This window comes from Lissotriton vulgaris, chromosome 7 (assembly GCF_964263255.1).
Source record: "Lissotriton vulgaris chromosome 7, aLisVul1.2, whole genome shotgun sequence".
Taxonomy (NCBI): domain Eukaryota; kingdom Metazoa; phylum Chordata; class Amphibia; order Caudata; family Salamandridae; genus Lissotriton; species Lissotriton vulgaris.
In genome coordinates, this window is record NC_141695.1 from 1157669438 (window position 1) to 1157687371 (window position 17934).

General features: G+C 43.5%; 1 protein-coding gene across 2 annotated transcripts in view; it reads left to right on the plus strand.

Annotated features, from left to right (window-relative positions):
* HTR4 (5-hydroxytryptamine receptor 4) overlaps positions 1 to 17934 on the plus strand; it is a 1457781-nt gene that overhangs the window by 585187 nt on the left and 854660 nt on the right. The window lies entirely within an intron of this gene.

Below are 17934 nucleotides of genomic sequence, written 5' to 3' on the forward strand. Positions count from 1 at the left end.
ATCCAATGATGAGTTAGTCACTTTTTTATGCTTCGGTTTTAGTTGGTTGTTGGTCATTCAGTCCCTATTTTGAGTGATATTGTTGTGTATATTGTTCAGGGCTGGACTGGGAATCCAAAGCCGCTCTGGCAAATTTTGTCAGACCAGCCCCCTTACAGTGCATAGTGAGTGCAGCGAGTGAGCTCGAAAACTACAAGGAGGGTTTTGGGGGGATCTCCCTCCAAGAAAATGTGGGCAAAAATGGTGAATTGTACAACACACTTTTCATTACATAATCAATTGTTTTATCTTTTAAAGCATAATAAATTATGAATGTACAGCAGCTTGATATTTCATGATTCCCTCACTATCACCCATCAAAAGTGCCTCTCATCTCTCCATAGTCCCTTTCTCACATGTATTTCATTAGTTGCTTAGCACCTCACATACCAGTGTAGGGTGTGGGGGCACTTTACATCACACACAAATACAGAGACAGTGAATAATATTTGTGTAAATCAGTGCATAGAATTGTTACACAGACTAGGGGAAACCCATGGTGTAGGATACACGTAATCGATATTGGTAGGCATTTTTTTTAGGAGTGTTTGATGTGGAGTAGCACAAACCCAGGATTCAGAACCTAACACAATGGTTAGGGTTGGCTTTATTAAAAATATTTCATTTCTACACATACAAACCCTTTTTGGCAACATTGGGATAATGAAAGACTCCAAAAAATATAACTTTCTAACCTGTACCATGTAGTTTGCATGTTGCTCTTTGAATACTCTTCATAGCTCACTCTGCTAGATTATGATTGTACCAAAAGGGTCACTGTGATAAAAGCAGTGACCCACTAAGGTATGTGCATGAAATACTATGCTGTGATCTGCATGGTACACTTTCTTTGCAGTAGGCATATTAACCCTCTGCTCTACCTTAGACGAGTCAAAACTGCCAGTAGACAACACTGTGATCTCTCTCCAGCAGGTACATTAATCACTAGAGATTTCTCTTGACACTTTTATTGTGCCTGCAAACTACTGGATAAAAAATGCAAATCTGCAGAGGTTGCTTTCAAAGCTACAAAACCAGCCCTGAGGTAACAAAACCGGCCACCTACCATTCCAGCCTCCCGGAGAAACGCCGGATGCCTGGTACTGCCAGTCCAGCCTTAATATTGTTCACTGATATAACTGTGATTATTCTTACGTATATCTAAGAGTTACAATACTCCAATGGGAGGCTGAAGATCGGGTTATAAAAGGATTGAAGCAAGGATTGACCATGCTTTAAGTTACCTATTTGCTCTGCTGCCAAGTACACAAGTTTAAGTTGTGGCATCTTCTGCCTTTTCTAGCTTTTTACCCAAAGCCATGTAAAAAAACAGGTTTTGGCTGAAGATTTCACAGTGATAAAGGACCACTTGGCAGCTAGGCTTTTAATTTCTTTTTCGGGGTAGGAAGGTATAGTGCAGCTGAAAGCCCCTGCCATCCCTGAAAACCTACAAACACAAGCAAAGGTAGCCGTTCTGCCACCAACAATAATTTGAGGAAAACAGTATAAGGGGGTGAGATAGAACCACCAAACTGGTATTCGGCCCCTTATGCAGAATTGTTTTAGTAGAGGGACGACGCACTCTATCCCAATGTTGTCTTCCTGAAACCTGATAGTACTCCTCCTCAATCCCCAAAGAATCCCCCTTCCAAGACGTATGGCTGGGCCCAGGTTTCTCCTGAAATGCTCCCATTAATATGGGAGAATGGACAAAATCTGTAGGTTTCCAAGACCTCTCAGATACACTGTATCCAGGCCACAAGATATTGTAGTTTTATTACAAGACCCGAGGCTACCATTATGCATATTTCTTTTGATGCTAACTCCAAGCAGCCACTTAGACCCAATGCATCATAAAACAAACAGTTCTAGGACAGAACCTTGCTGATGTATAATAGGCATGCACATAGAGTAGTCTGCCTCTTTTAAATGTGGCTCCAGGCAGATAAGTACACCTTACTATTCATTATTCTTTGATGTGTATTGCCGTTTCAGAGTTGTTTGATGTGTACTGTGTTTATTCCTCAACTATGTTGTGTCATGCTATAGCAGTAGCTTCTGGTTAAATGTGTACCTTGATTTGACTGGTTTACAATTTACAGAAACCACCTAGCCCCTCCCTCCCTCTCACTTCGAATCTTGTGTGGTGCCGTCGATATGAAGTCTTGTGTCATCAGCCCTAGGGCTTGCCCACTCCTGAATTGCAGACCTGTTTATTTACACAATTGGCTACAGGTACTCACCCTTACTGCCGCTTGGTCCCACATTCTCAATTGCTCTCTTGGTGACCTCCGGTGCGATCCTCATTAGCAAGACGCTCTCAGTCTTCTGCCTTTATGGCAATATACAAACGGGGAAACATCATCCACACAACCAAGGCCCTGTACTCAATCCTTCCCAATGTCCTCTTCAAGGACGCTTCGGGAAGAAAACTTGAGGAATGACCCTTGGCAAGGGCCTCAACGGCATGTGATACCACCTGAGCAGCCAAGAAACGAGCCCTGGATACAGTAAGACTGCGGCAACCACAACACTACCTAAGCAATGCCTCTACAATTACAAGGGTGCCCACACAATACACGCACCAGCAGCTAATCACTCGAGAGCTAACGTGATGTCAAGGAACTCCTGACAGAGACAACTCCTCGGTGATCTGCTGCTGGTATAACGTATGATCGCAAGTACTTTTATAAAACCTGCCTTCTTTGCAAGACTCTATACTTATATTTTTACTGGCATTACCAGCTCATTAAGAACCATATATATATATATATATATATATATATATATATATATATATATATATATATATATATATATATATATATATATATATATATATATTACCTACTGGCAGTCGCCAGTAGGTAGTTATAGTTAGGATTATTTTGTATAGGGATTTTGCAACATTCTATTGGGAATAACTTTGGCGCCGGTTGAGGAATCCGCCTGAAATTTTCCTCAAAATTGCCTCGCGGCGCTCCGCTCTTTCCCTGAAAGTTTGGGGGAGATTTGTCAAGCGGGGGCCGAGATAAAAGGGGGGTCCCAAAACGTGTTTTCCCCATGTTAATTTCCATAGGGCGGTTGGACTCACTTTTAGCCCGAACGGCTGAATGGATTTCCACCAAACTTGGCAAAATTGTAGGGACTGGTAGCCCGATGTGCCTTTGCTATGTCTCAAGATATGTGCTCCAGTGGATTTTGAGTAATTTAGGTTAAAAATAATATATATATCTATAAGCACGCCCCGGTACGCGCACCGGGCGCGCTACGCGAGTTCGCGAGCGGAAAGCTGATTGGCTCTCGGGTGTCTGTCAACATTCCAAATAGTCCGGAGCGGCCACCATCTTGTGTCTCGGTAGGATCGAGACCCAAGAGGTGGCAAAAACAAAGGGGGAAATGAGCAAAAGGGGGCAGGTAGACCCCCCAGACCCCCTAGGTTTGATGTGGGGGCCATAAAAGGGCCCCCCAGGGCAAAAAAAATAATAATTTTTTTTCGATTTGCGCGGGGGAGTGCCCGGTACGTGCACCGTGGAGCGTACCAGGGAGCGTACCATGGGGAAAAAGAATGAACGATTTTTTTTAAAAAGAAGCATTTTTTTATAAATTGGAGGTAGTTCTAAAAAGAACTTTTTTTAATTCTTTTTGTTGTTTTATATTTTTTTATTGTTTTTTGGAACATTTTGTACTTTTTTTGGCTTTTATAAACAATTTTATATCTTTTTTTGTTATTTTTATGGGGACAAACAAAAAACAGGGAATTGTAAACGGCTCTACTGGAGCAACAAAAAATCAGGAAAAAATTAAGGTTTTTTGGGGCACACATGGTTGTCACCAGCACGGTTGATGAGCTTAATGCTTTGCTCACCATAAGTAGTTGTTTGCCCACAAAAAATACAAACAAATTTGAATTGTGCAAACCAGGTTTGTATGTTTGGGACCATCTCCCTTGCCTCTGGACCCGATGGAGTGGGTTGTTTTCTTTGGGAGGTGCTCAGAGAAGATTGGGGAGGGTTTCTGCCCATTTCCCTCACCTCTGCCCTAGCATAGTTGATAGGGTGCCGGCGTTGCATGTGGCGAATCATGGTGTTGTTGCCAAAAGAGTACTTTTTGTTAGAGTTCCCCCTTGAAAGTACAGTGCCACAGATCAAACAAGTCACCTTTGGCCCATTAACTTTCTTCTGGTCCTTTGGGATGGAAAAAAACTCCCAGACTATGTGCTCCTTTGGCTTATAAGTGGGAGTGTCTTCTTGCAGGAACGTCCTCCTCTCCTCCTCCTCCTCCTCCTCCTTCTCTTCATCTCCACCACTGTGGTGTTGTGGTGGTCCTTGTGGTGGTGGTGGTGGAGGCTGAGATGCTCGTGCTGCTGCTGCTACTGTAGCCGTTTTTCAGTACAAATTGGGAATAGGTCTCCAAACAGGTCTTCCTCAGTCAAAGGACAAAGTGAGAATAAGGAAAAAAGGTGGGGGCTTTCATCATTTGGAAAACAAAACTGTCCTGAACCAATGAAAAGTGTTATTTTCAGGTCACATGACTCGGGCCTTCATCATTTGGAAACCAAAACTCTTCTGAACCAATAAAAAGTGTTATTTTCAGGTCACATGACCCGACGCGCTTACGCTACGCGACCCTGGGCGCGCCCCGGGACGCGCCCCGGGGCTCTTACGTAGCGCGTTCGTATGCACGTGGCTGCTTCCGGGTGCATTTACGCCGTGCGTATCACGCGAACGCGGCTACGCAATACATCACAACGATGTTTTCGTTCGCGGCAATAGCGCTAACGGGACGCTCCCCGGTATGCGCACCGGGGCGCTCCGCAAGATTGCGCTGACAGGCGCGCTCCCCGGTACGCACACCGGGAGCGCTCCAGGGCAAAAAAAAATGAAGAATATACATATAAAAAATAGTATTACATAAATATACAATATAGGATTCATTAAAAAAATATTATATTTGATAGCAATAGAAATTTGCTATTAAACAACCTATGAAATTCACTGAAAAAACCATAAGTTTCACAACAGTTATAGTTAGGAATTAGCATTTAAAAAACCTATGAAATTCACAGAAAAAACCATAGGTTTCACACCAGTTATAGTTAGGAATTGGCATTTAAAAAACCTATGAAATTCACTGAAAAAACCATAGGTTTCACACAAGTTATAGTTAGGAATTAGCATTTAAAAAACCTATTACATTCACTGAAAAAACCATAGGTTTGACACCAGTTATAGTTAGCTGGAAATTTTACTGACATAAAACCAATGAAATTCCCACGTTATAGTTAGTTGGACTCACTATAGCAATGCACTGCTGATGACGTCACATATTATATCACTCATGACATTGGTTTTATGTCAGTAAAATTTCCAGCTAACTATAACTGGTGTCAAACCTATGTTTTTTTCAGTGAATTTAATAGGTTTTTTAAATGCTAATTCCTAACTATAACTTGTGTGAAACCTATGGTTTTTTCAGTGAATTTCATAGGTTTTTTAAATGCTAATTCCTAACTATAACTGGTGTGAAACCTATGGTTTTTTCTGTGAATTTCATAGGTTTTTTAAATGCTAATTCCTAACTATAACTGTTGTGAAACTTATGGTTTTTTCAGTGAATTTCACTAATGCCGCTATGTTTTACAGCATTATGAAAGTTCTATTATGCACATACCACTTTAAGCGCGAAGCCGCTCCCATGTTTTGGTGTATTTAAGACCCTTGTTTGTTTCGATCTACGTCATGTGATCAAGCCTCGTTTGGAGGTGAAACGCGTTATGGCGGATGGCTGGTGGAATTTTTGAATAAATCACCGAAAAATTAGCACTAAATCTGGGCTCACTCTCGTTATTCTATATCTATTTGTGTAAAAGAATGGCGTTTTCTTCATCTAACTGTACCAAGGAAGCATTCGTGGTACGAGTGAAAGCCCCTCCCCGAGCTCTCCGAGCTCTCTGGGCGTGTTGCAGCAGGAAGCTGGAATTCCGTCACCCGGAATTGAATCTCTACTCCGGTAGGAGGAAGCTGCCCGAGCCCCTGCGAAACAGCAAACGTATCTACCCAGGCTGAAGGAGTCGCGGCGGACCTGGTAAAGTGCAGGAGGAGCCGTCGGCAGCCGAGCCCAGGTAGGACAGCTGTCCGATAATTCGCAGTGGGGAGTGTGCCAAGCGGGAAGCGCCAAGAACTTTCTGACAGCGCGCCTATCCGTTTGCATTTTTCGGCGTTCAAACACTAATACACCACAACTAGCCAATATGTCTGCCGACGTATTGAAATGCAGAGAGGAGGATGCAGGCCACATGTTTGTGGAAAACCCTGAGGGCACAACAACGCCTACAACTACAACTGGGGGGTGCCGCGGGAGGTACCGACAACTCTAATATTAAGGAGACTTTTCGTAAATTGGAACGACTAATGAAGAAAGAGCAGTCGAAGTGGTGGGAGCATACTTCCCTCACAAAATACCTCGATGTCAAGCGTGTTCCACGGGGCTTGAGAAGCACTCTAGCCCCGAGCTATGAGAACCCGGACCCGGCAATGTTGCCCGAGTGGGCGGACACAAACTTAGAATATTCCGCCCATCTAATGGCAATTTTGGCTAAATACGCTGACAGCGACAGGAGAAAACTACAAATGGAAATTGAAACGGTTGAGGCTGATTTGCTAACAATTGGAGTAACTGAACAAAGTAAAAAATTACGTGAAGAAATGATGATAAGGCTGGCCAAGGAAGAGGAAATAATCAAAAAAAGGAAAGCCTTCAAATTTGAGAGAGACAGGCTGGACTACCTACACGGCCAAATTTTCACCTTTGCGCGCCGCTTTGATAATCTAAAAGCACAAGTGGGCAAAAACAACCGCAAGGCAAGACAAGAGGCAACAGCATCAGCCTCATCCACTGATTTGAGCTCAGCGGCGGAGAGCGATTCTGACAATGAGCAAAGGAGGAGAAAAAACTTGCAAGAGGGGTTTACAAAGCTATCGCCGGCACAAGAGGTAAATTGCCTCTGCGAGAGCCGCCGAGATACTCTCAGATCCAAATCGAAAGTAAACCCCCAACAAAACGCCAGAGGGCAAATTTCAAACGCTCCCAATGCCGGAAACACAACGAGAGGAAATTCGGCGGGAGGAAAGAGAGGCAATCGGGGGAAAGGAGGAAGTTGGAACAGGTTTCAAACTCAACCCTCAACATCAGTACCACAATCATAAACCTGACAGACATCATTTTAAGTGACAAAGAAAAACAAATTTTGAGCTTGGGTCTGTCACACTGCCCCCCTAGCAACATGAACTATGCAAATACCAGAATGGACACTTTCCGCTTTATCAGAAAGCTCAAATTGAGCAAATACCATCGTACACACCCGTACAAACAACGTAACATCTCTGTGGCAGCCAGCCCCACACTCTTTTCAGTTGAAGCGGACGCATCATTCAATGAGATATGGAATTTGCAGCAAGAGGGGCTATCGAATACACAATTCCAACAAACTGGAAGGGAAGGCATTGAAACTCAAATATCCACGCCCTTCAGGAAAAAATCAACCTTTTTTCCAATCATGACCCATGATAACATTGACCTCTACCAAGACCTTATCATCAAAGACCTGAAACAACTATACGCGGCTACAAATAAAAAACATGTCATTTTAAGTCGACAAAACCAACGTTACAACAGCCTTGTAAGGAAATTAAAGGCTGACAAGAACATCATTGTAAAACAGGCGGACAAAGGGGGAAATATCGTCTTGTGGCATCGGGACGATTATATAAAAGAAGCAGAATCACAGTTAAGTGACCTGGACTGCTACAGGAAAAGCAACCTCATTGTCATCAAAGCTGCCTGGTCTGACTTGAATGCCAAACTTGTAGCCTGGAAAAGCGCAGGATTAATTTCAAATGATGAATTTAAATTCCTCAAGAAAGATTGTCCGGTTATACCCACTCTGTACTTGTTGCCCAAAGTACATAAGAATCTATGGGCACCACCTGGTAGACCCATACTTTCGGCAATAAACAGCGCAACTGAAAACATTTCCAAATACGTAGATTTCTTTCTGAAGGAATGGGTTTTAACATTACCATCTTATGTTAAAGATACCACCGATTTTATTTGCAAGCTGAATAACCTGGTTTGGGAAGATGACTACATTTTAATGACTCTGGATGTCACTGCCCTATACACCTCCATTAGACATAGTGATGGAATTAAGGCAGCCGAATATTATCTGTCTAAACGATCAGATCTTTGTTCTAATCACAATCGCATGCTCTTGGACATGCTGAAACTTTGTTTAGAACAGAATTACTTTCTTTTCAATGGGCAGGCATACCAACAGATGAGAGGGGTCGCAATGGGGGCCTGCTTCTCCCCGAGTTTTGCATGCCTCCATATGGGGCTTTGGGAGGTGCTGGTCCTGATGGGCACATTTGGAAACATCATGACATCACATGTACCATTATATCTGCGTTACATTGACGACCTCTTTGTTGTTTGGAAGGGTGGTAAATCAGATGCTGAGCGATTTGTAGAACAATTGAATGTTAACTCATACAACTTGCATTTTACTTCTCATGCAGATGAAACAACTGTCAATTTTCTTGATGTCCAGGTCTATGTTGATAATCATAAAATACAAACCAGGTTACACAGGAAGGACACAGCTGGTAACACAGTGCTTCACGCCACTAGTCAGCATCCCCGTCACCTAATCAATAGCATCCCCTACGGGGAGATGCTAAGAATGAGAAGAATTTGTAGTACGGAATCTGACTTTCAAGTAGCGCAACAGGAGTGCAGGAAACGTTTTCTTGAAAGGGGCTACAGTGACAGTATTCTCGAGATAGCCGTAAGAAAAACTAACTCCGTCACCAGAGAGGAAGCACTAACACCTAGGAGCAAAGACCCTAGTGATAATCCGGTCAACACCCATGTGAATTCTAGGGTCATAGTTCCATACTGCCAACAGCACTCCGCTATCAAAAAGATTTTTTCAAAAAATTGGAATTTGATAAGGGGGGATCCTGTAATTGGGAGTGATGTCTCCCTGAGACCGGAGATCACCTTCCGAAAATCCCCCTCAATGGAGAATGCACTAACCAGCAGCACTCTAGAGCCCGTTATCTCAGGAACATGGGAAGCATTGAGCACAGGCTTTAGAAAATGCGCCTTCTGTAAAGCGTGCAAAATTGGAATAAACAAAACCCATTACATCAGTCCCTTCAGAGACAACCCAATCCCTATCACGAAAAGACTCACGTGTAACATGGAGTTTGTTGTTTACGTGCTGCAATGCCCATGCGGCTTGAGTTATGTGGGCAGCACTCGCCCAGCAGCACATAAGCGGATTCTCCAACATATTAGGGCCATAGGGAGCAAGGATCAGGCATACCCGGTGGCACGCCACTTTGAGGCTGTGCACAACAGTGACCCTAGTGATCTACAATATTATCTGGTAGACACAGTTATGCCACTAAAACGGAGGGTGATAGAGAGGGCAGATTGCGCCTACTTGAGACAAGATACATTCTCGAAATGAACACAAAGAGCCCGAATGGATTGAATGATCGAGAAGACCTTTACACTTGTCTCAAAGACCTTTAATGGCCTTTTCCTGACTCATAACACCCAATACTTACGTTTTCTCTGTTATGTGAATCTGATGCACTCCTGACCTGATCCCTTACCTTACAACCGATGGTGGCCCCATTCATCATTCCCAGTTGTAGTAGGCTTTTCTACACTATCCTAGATATAACTGTATAATTGGTACTCAAGTACACCATATTACTTTTTACATTTAAGTGGATTTTTCCCTCTGGGCATCCTGTTAATCTCTCCCTTCTATTCTGTGAAACATTTATCCTTATTTCTTTTTATATTTTATATTAATTCCCTATGCAACACGAGCGCTTTATTTATAATTTTCTATATATTTTTGGAGTTCACAGCTGCTTGCAAGGGTCTCACACATCATTTAGAAGGGTAGTGCTTTTGAATATATTTTCTTTATTGTAACGGCATACGTTTCTTGGTGGAATTAGCAACTCCTATCTAGCATTAATTGAAACATCTTCAATGAATTTATACCTTTGCAAGTAATACATGAATGCACATGCTTTTTTAGATCCTATATGTAATGGGTAATCTGTCCAATGTGTAAATATGTAAATACTAAATTGGTGTATATATATGAATTACGAGATATGGTTATATATATTTTGTGATATTTCTTAGGAACATCATTATATAAATAGATTGTACATATATAGTGCGAAATAGCTATTTGTACATAGATATATTTTTGATAAGAGTACAACTCATTACTCTTACTGTCTCAATGAATTGTGTTTGGAGATGAGATGCTTTTACTTATGTATTATTGGAATACTGACAGATATGTGTTATGCCGTTCCACAGAATTGAATATGAAAACGTTGGGCACTTGCCCTCAATTCTGTACTAATGCCGCTATGTTTTACAGCATTATGAAAGTTCTATTATGCACATACCACTTTAAGCGCGAAGCCGCTCCCATGTTTTGGTGTATTTAAGACCCTTGTTTGTTTCGATCTACGTCATTTGATCAAGCCTCGTTTGGAGGTGAAACGCGTTATGGCGGATGGCTGGTGGAATTTTTGAATAAATCACCGAAAAATTAGCACTAAATCTGGGCTCACTCTCGTTATTCTGTATCTATTTGTGGAAAACAATGGCGTTTTCTTCATATATATATTTATATATATATATATATATATATATATATATATATATATATATATATATATATATATATATATATATATATATATATATTTATTTATTTATTGAAATTAAGTATAATAATCCACGGAAACAGAGGATAATACTCTCACTATATACTCCATAAACCCTATCATGTCTGATAAGGAATCTGATGACATGGATGTACCTGCCCCCAACACAAATAGCGTAGAGATTAAAAATATTATTCAGCAAGAAATGTGCTCCTGCATGCGTGAAACGCTGAACCAGGTTATATTAACCAACAAGCATTGGCATTGACAATGGGTCTCGCATTTGGGACCTTCTAATTGTTTAGCCATGCAACAGTTGGTGTTGTTGCACCAAGGATATTCTGCTACATAACTAAATACTTATAGGGTCCAAAAAGCGAGACCTATTGGCTATGCCAATGCTTGTTTGTTTTTTGTTGCTGTTTTGTTTAAGTTGCCAGATCTACAATAGCTAGACATGGTTTTTGTTAACAGTTCTTTGCATCAAATGAACTTTTTTTCATTGCTCTTAATGTTGTTTCCAGTCTGGTTGTAGGAAGCAGTCATTCCTGGGGGTGTGGGGGCTGCCTAGCTGTGCGCCTGCGCCGAGCTCTTCAAATGAGAAAAAGCCTGGTGCAGGCGCAATTTACAAGTGTGGAGTGAGTGAGCCCTAGGCAGCATGACTTACTCACACAGGAGTTCATGCACTGCACCTGCATACTCAGCATGCTTTATGGAAACTCAACCCACTCCCTCCCAGGCATCGAACACATATTTACCAAGAAACTCTGGGAAGAGCCTGCCTGCTGCACTGACGTGTGAAAGCGTGCACTGGCGGCTGGTGGTGCGTGTGCCTGGTGGAAGTGTGCACTGAAGGCTGGTGGTGTGTGTGCCTGGTGGAAGCGTACACTGATGGCTGGTGGTGTGTGTGCCAGGTGAAAACGTGCACTGACGGCTGGTGGTGTGTGTGCCTGGTGGAAGCCTGCACTGATGGCTGGTGGTGTGTGTGCCTAGTGAAAGCGTGCACTGTCGGCTGGTGGTGTGTATGCCCAGTGAAAGCGTGCACTGATGGCTGGTGGTATGTGTGTGCCTGGTGAAAGCGTGCACTGACGGCTGGTAGTGTGTGCCTGGTGGAAGCATGCACCAACGTTTGGTAGTGTGTGATGGCTGGTAGTGTGTGTCTGGTGGAAGCATGCACCAACGTTTGGTAGTGTGTGATGGCTGGTAGTGTGTGTGCCTGGTGAAAGTGTGCACTGACAGCTGGTGGTGTGTGTGCCTGGTGGAAGTGTGCACTGATCGCTGGTGATGTGTGTGCCCGGTGAAAGCGTGCATTGATGGCTGGTGGTGTGTGTGCCTGGTGAAAGCGTACACTGACGTCTGGTGGTGTGTGTGCCTGGTGAAAGCGTGCACTGATGGCTGGTGGTGTGCGTGCCTGGTGGAAGTTTTCACTGACGGCTGGTGGTGTGTGTGCCTGGTGGAAGTGTGCACTGATGGCTGGTGGTGTGTGTGCCTGGTGGAAGCATGAACTGATGGCTTGTGGTGTGTGTGCCTGGTGAAAGCGTGCACTGATGGCTGGTGGTGTGTGTGCCTGGTGGAAGCATGCACTGAAGTCTGGTGTTGTGTGTGCCTGGTGGAAGCTTGCACTGGCGGCTGGTGGTGTTTGCCTGGTGGAAGCGTGCACTGATGGCTGGTGGTGTGTTTGCCAGGTGGAAGCGTGCACTTACGGCTGGTGGTGTGTGTGCCTGGTAGAAGCTTGCACTGACTGCTGGTGGTGTGTGTGCCTGGTGGAAGCATGCATTGACGGCTGGTGGTCTGTGTGCCTGGTGGAAGTGTGCACTGATGGCTGGTGGGGTGTGCGCCTGGTGGAAGCATGCACTGACGGCTGGTGGTGTGTGTGCCCACTGCAAGCGTGCACTGATGGCTGGTGGTGTGTAAGCCTGGTGGAAGCGTGCACTGATGGCTGGTGGTGCGTGTGCCTAGTGGAAGCGTGCACTGACGGCAGGTAGTGTGTGTGCCTGGTGGAGGCGTGCACTGACGGCTAGTAGTGTGTGCCCGGTGAAAGCATGCACTGACGGCTGGTGGTGTGTAAGCCTTGTGGAAGCGTGCACTGACAGCTGATGGTGTGTGTACCTGGTGGAAGCCTGCACCGATGGCTGGTTATGTGTGTGCCTGGTAGATGCGTGCACTGATGGCTGGTGGTGTGTGCCCGGTGAAAGCGAGCGCTGACAGCTGGTGGTGTGTGTGCCTGGTGGAAGCGTGCACTGAAGGCTGGCGGTGAGTGTGCCTCCTGGAAGCGTGCACTGATGGCTGGTGGTGTGTGTGCCTGGTGGAAGCGTGCACTGACGTCTGGTGGTGTGTGTGCCTGGTGGAAGCGTGCACTGACGGCTGGTGGTGTGTGTGCCTGGTGAAAACATGCACTGACGACTGATGGTGTGTGTGCCTAGTGGAAGCAGGAGCTTTCACATCGATAGAAGACAAAATTAAACTGACAAAGAGGAGGGGGGAGGAGGGGGAGAAGGGAAGAGGAGTGCGATCAGAGGAGCATGATTCACAGCTAGAAGACGCAAATGAAGCTGACCAGGAGGGAGGGGAAAAAGGGAGGGGGTAGTGCAAGCAGAGGTGCTTGATTACAGCAATAAAAACATAGATGGCAGCTGTGCACATGCACGAGCTCATGAACGCAAGCTGAAGGCCAGCAAAAGCCTCTGGTGGTACTTTTGAAAGTCACTCACTAAATGTCTCGAAGAGACAGCACATGCACTGTCTCAGGCGAGACCTAAAAATGCTTTAACTGACAAAGAAGATGGCGTTATCTAGAGCCCGAAAGTCCGAAAAGATGACTACAGTAAAAAGGGCAGCAAAAGACAAAAAAAAAAACAATATGGAAGGAATAAGCCCTATGAATAAATTGGGAGGTCCAAGCACCTCAAATAATATGGGAAGTCTAAGAACCTCAACTTATAAAGGAGGTCTAAGCACATCAAACTATAAGGGAGGTCTATGCACTGCAAAAGTATCTGGTGTCCTAAGCGGCACAACTTATCAAGGTGTCCGAAGCGACACACATCATCTTACAACTTCTTATGATGCATAAAATGTTGACATGGAGGAACAAGGGGACCAAAACGCAGACTTAACGGATTAATACATCCTTGATCAGGATGACTTAGACTTCGAGATCCCCCTATCAGAAGAAAAACCCTCTTCTTCCTCCAAAGAAATTATAACCTACCCTCTAGGCGAGAAGATGTTCTCCCCACATAACAACAGGCACCCGAGGAGCGCAGAATCGTGAGGACACGTGGGCAAATTCATAAAACAGATGGATTAGAAACCCCCTAGAGAGCAAAGCACACAATGTCCTAAGAACTGATTGCTCCAGACCGGTCATTCAAAAGAAAGTATTCCTAACACCTAACCTCGACCCAGAATTGATCAAATTCCTATTTAAACTTGGGGAGACCCCAGAAAATGCATAGAAATGTCACTCAAGGCCTGCCAGGATCAATTTCTTGAAATATCAGGTGCCCTGGCAAGAATAATTGACATGACGGAAGAAAGCTGCATCAATGGCACACCACTAGACATAAACCTTCTCAGAATGTGGGGCCAGAGAGCCCTGATCCTTCTAGGTAATGCAAATGCAGGCATAAATGCAGAATGACAGAGAGTAGTCTTTACTAAGAACAAACCAAAATGACAGACAAAGAGCCATCGGAAAACCCCAAAGGCCTCTTATTCGGGGAAGATATGATCAAAACCTTAGGTAAATATGTTGCAACCTTTACAGCCCTCGATAAGGTACAGAACAGCATGAGAAGTGTCTTCACTCCTAGTGTTTTTGGACAGGCTGGTAGAAGAGGCCTTTCTAGCAGCTGAGCTAGCCAAAAGCCCTACTATAGACAGAAAGGATTCAGAAGAGGTTACCAAGTGAGTAACCCCCTACCATTCTACTGCACAGCGAGGAAGATCCTCCCACTCCAAAGAATTCAGATTGCGTGAACAAGGGTCCAGCAATTTTCACAGTGAGTACCAACATCCCTCATTCTTCTTTTTCCCTGGGAAAGGTGGGAGGTCGACACAGATTTTTTTCACAGGCTTGGAAGACAATTACACAAGATCCCTGGGTCCTAGAAACCATTCAAGGTTTCAAAATAGAATTTTCAGAACCACTGGTACACACTTCATTCCCAAGAGACCTAATACATATCACAGAACAGCAGAAAATTGTGGAGGAAGAGGTAATAGCCATGTTAGACAAGGGAGCAATTATAGAGGTACCATGGGAATGCATGACATTTGTATGTACACTATTCCTTGTTGAGAAAAAAGACAAGGGATGGAGACCTGTTATAAATCTCAGAGATGTGAACAAGCCACTCATCTACAAACTTTTCAAAATGGAGGGAATCCACCTTTTGAGGGATATGCTACTAGAGAAAGTTTAGCTAGTGAAGTTGGACTTGAAAGATGCCTATTTTACCATCCCCAAGGCCATAGAATAGCAACCCTACCTCCAATTCATATGGAATCATCGCCTATTTCAATTTCAGGCTTTCACCTTCAGCTTATCTTCTGCCCTTGGTGCTTCACCAAGGTAAGGAGAGCTATAGAAAGAGGGAAACGACTGATTGTCTATCTCTACAACATTCTCAGGATGTCCCAACACCACTCTCAGATTCTACAGGGGATCTGAATATAGTAGTACAACCCATAGCAGGCTTAGGGTTCATAATAAACAAGGAAAATTATATCCTGACTCCCTCCAGATCACTGGAATTTTTGGGATTCACTGTAGACACAATAAAGTCCCTCCACTTACTACCCAAGAAGAAAATAACCAAAATACGAAAACAAATATGATTTGTAGTAAAACAAGACCTCCTAACCCTAAGGGAACTGGCCAGATTCCTGGGCCTCTTTTCTTCCTCCATCCAAGCTATCTTTTCATTACATTACCGAGCCCTTCAAAGGGTAAAGGCAAAAGCCCCTCGAGCTGGACTATGGTACGGAGACCTAGTAACCCTAGATCAGTAGGCCAAATCAGAACTCAGTTGATGGCTAGAGAATCTAGATGCCTGGATTGGCAACGCCATTTTGGGAGTTCTCCAGAATTCATCCAAGAATCAGATGCAAGCCTTTATGGCTGGGGAGCTTGTCTGCACAACCAGAGCACAGGATGTGTATGGTCCTATGCAGCGAGCTCGCATAACATACACTGTCTAGAGTTAACAGCAGGCCTGTACGCTTTGATGAGCTTCAACCAATTTCTTCAAGGCAGATTGGTTATACTAAAAATGGACAATATATCAGTTGTGGCATACATAATTTGTCTAGGGGATACAAAATCTTCAAATCTAGCCAAAAGACTCCGGGTGTTCTGTCTAGAACACAAGATAGTCCTGAAAGCAGAATACTTACCAAGAAAAAGCAGCAACGCTGCAGATTGGAACTCAAGATTCGTTTTAGACCACAGCGACTGGAAATTCAACGAGAATACCTTCAGAGCTCTCCTCACCTCTGGGGCCCTCTTGAGATAGATCAGTTTACAAGCAGACTGACATTCCAACAGAAGAAATATTTTAGCTGGATACTAGACCTAGATGTTCAAGCAGTCAATGCTTTCCTTCAACCCTGGAAAGGAATTTAAGCATACGCCGCTCCTCCCTTTGCAATGATCCAGATAGTCCTCTAGACACTGAGACAGGAACAACGCTCCTTAGTAATAGCAACACCATCTGGCCCTCCCAGGCATGGTTCCTGATAACCTCGGAATTATCCTGCAGCATTCCCTTACTCTACCAGCCAAGGAAGGCCTTTTAAGGGACAAAGAAGGAAGAGAACATCCCCTAGTCCAGACAGGGACTTTGAACCCTCTTGCTCGGAAGGTGTCAGGAGATCCAACGAGCTCACAGGCCTTGTGAGAAGAGCTGCACTACTCCTCAGAGAATCATGTGCTCCTGGCACCCACTATAGATACAACAACATTTAGAGAACATGGGTGCGCTGGTGCTAGGAGTGGAAACGGGATCCCCTGGAGGCTCCTATAGTACACAAAGTCAATTTTTTAGTACAAACATTTGAGAGGGGCCTTAGATATAGATCAATCAATTGTTACAGATCAGCTATTTCAGCAGGCCATGCTTTAATGAATGGTAAAATCATAGGTAAAAATGTCATAGTTTGCAGAATTCTCAAAAGTATCTGGCTAAGGAGACACCCTAACCTAAATATGAGAACCTATGGGATGTTAAGCTAATGCTAGATTTAGTCACAAGTTGGCCTAATAGATTTCTAGATTTGAAGAGACTATCCATAAAATCAGCCTCTCTTGTCTACCTAATTTCCGGACGTAGAGTATCAGATGCTAAAGCACTAGCAGTATGAAATCAAGTTTATGGTGCTTTTGGATAAAACTTTCGACCCAATGTTCGATGCATGCAGAAAACTTTGTGTGGTAGATTGCATGAAAGAATGTAATTCTAGAATGAATGAACATTGTGTGAATGGTGTCAATTAATTACTTATTTCTGTTGTAAAATATTTTAAACCCATAATGTCAGCCTTAATAGCAAGATGGGTTAAATTTGCAATACAGGTAGCTGGTATTGAGCTCAAGAAATTTCAAGCACATTCAGTGAGAGAAGCTATGGCTGAAAACCCTTCTGGAAAGGTGGAAAAATAAATGACATCCTTAAAATGGCTGATCAGTCTAATTTTAATACTTTTGCAAAACACTATTGTAAACCAATTGAACGCATGTTAGATGTCATGTTACAAAACTACCAACATGCATAATGGTAGCCTCCAGTCTTGTAATGAAATTGCGATTCTCCTAATAAAATAAGAAGAGAATATGGATTTCATTAAATACATGGAGACTAACATTTTCCCACCCATCCCATCCCATTGGTTGATAAATGAATTATTGAACAAATGAGATGCACTGTTTATAATACAACCTTAATTCCTCTTAGAATTGATATTCCGTTTCATACAGCATGTAATTCACTGTTATGCTCTTTCACATTTACATGACACCAGGGCATTTACACTATTTCTTATTTCAGATACTTCAACATAACTGGATCATTTTCCAATATTCCTCCCCTTGACCCTACCATTAATTTCTCGTTTTCTG